Source organism: Cicer arietinum, chromosome 5, assembly GCF_000331145.2.
Source record: "Cicer arietinum cultivar CDC Frontier isolate Library 1 chromosome 5, Cicar.CDCFrontier_v2.0, whole genome shotgun sequence".
In the NCBI taxonomy this organism is placed as follows: Eukaryota; Viridiplantae; Streptophyta; class Magnoliopsida; order Fabales; family Fabaceae; genus Cicer; species Cicer arietinum.
The window spans coordinates 754,462-756,229 of record NC_021164.2 but is presented as its reverse complement, the minus strand read 5'-3'; positions in this window follow the sequence as shown (position 1 = coordinate 756,229).

Genomic DNA, 1,768 nt, shown 5'->3' with positions numbered 1-1,768 from the left:
TATTGCTAGAACTGTAATAGTTATACAGATCATCAGCAAATCGATTAAAAATATAATTCTTATCATTATTCTCTCATGGGTTAATTCTCCAACTGTTTTATCCTTTTCTATTTGCTTCAAACTGAAACAGTTTATCAAAATCAGAGGCAACATAACCAAATCCAGTAATCTCTTCGGTTGGCATGGCAGAAAGAAACGTCTTAAAATTGTTGAATTTTGAGTTTTAGAAAACTATTTAAAATCACAATATATGCCACCGAAGATATTACTGGGTTGATTCGCAGACTAGGTCGCTCTCTTTAAGACGTTTCGCGGCACTGCCCAAATTGTGCAAGGCAGACTATCAACCACGAAGTCCCCAGGATAAAACAACCCAGATTCACTGTATCGGAGTTCCACTACACCGTAGAAAACCGTTCTAGAATTACACCCTCAATATGGCAGTTAAAGCCACTCTCAATATGACAATTAAAGTCACTCTCAATATGGTACTATTACCATTCATAACTACGGCATAATAACCGCTCAAAAAGACAAAAAAACGAATGGACTACGACATAATAACCACTCTAAAAACAAAGTGACTACGACATAGCAACCGCTTTAAAAACAAAAGGACTATGGCATAACAAGCGCTCAAAAAACCGAAGGGACTGCGGCATAATAACCGCTCTAAAAAACCGAAGGGACTGCGACATAATAACCGCTTTAAAACCGAAGGGACTGCGGCATAATAACCGCTCTAAAACCGAAGGGACTGCGGCGTAATAACCGCTCTAAAACCGAAGGGAATGCGGCATAATAACCGCTCTAAAAAACCGAAGGGACTGCGGCATAATAACCGCTCTAAAACCGAAGGGACAGAAAGAAAGGGGAAAAGTGGCTAGAAAATTAGGCGAGCAGAATATAAGAGAGAGAAAAGAGAAAGTTGGGAAAAGCTTCCAACTTTGGTGTACTTTTCACAATAGCTTGAAACTCATTATATAATGATGGAAGCAAAGTCACATATGTTTTCTAAACAATGTGGGACTTTAGTATGTATAGAATTGAAACTACACAAAATATGATAGTTTTTCAAAGTGGTATTTCAAAAAAATTATTTCCAATGTGGGACTTGAATTTTAAAAAAACATGTTTCTTTCCACTTAAATTTACAAAAAATATTTCTTTCCAATGTGGGACTTCAACACATTTTTAAATTCACACTATAACATACTTATGTTCCAACACAAACACATGTATTAAAGTGCATCTGAAATGTTAAATGAGAACGATGCAAATTTTTTAGATGTGTAGAATAATCGTCTTCGGATTAATTACCGATGCGTAGATCGACAAAAATAAAGATGATCGTCTTCGGATTGGTTATCGATGCGTAGATCGACAGAAATGAAGGTGATCGTCTTCGGATTGGTTGTTGATGCATAGATCTATAGAAATGAAAGTGATCGTCTTCGGATTGGTTACCGATGCATGGATCTATAGAAATTAAAATTGATCGTCTTCGGATTGGTTACCGATGCGTAGATCTATAGAAATGAAAGTGATCGTCTTCAGATTGGTTACCGATGCATGGATCTATAGAAATTAAAAATGATCGTTTTCAGATTGGCTACCGATGCGTAGATCTATAGAAATGAAAGTGATCATCTTCGGATTGGTTACCGATGCGTGGATCTATAGAAAATTAAAAATGATCGTCTTTGGATTGGTTACCGATGCGTAGATCTATAGAAATGAAAGTGATCGTTGGTTACCGATGCTTGGA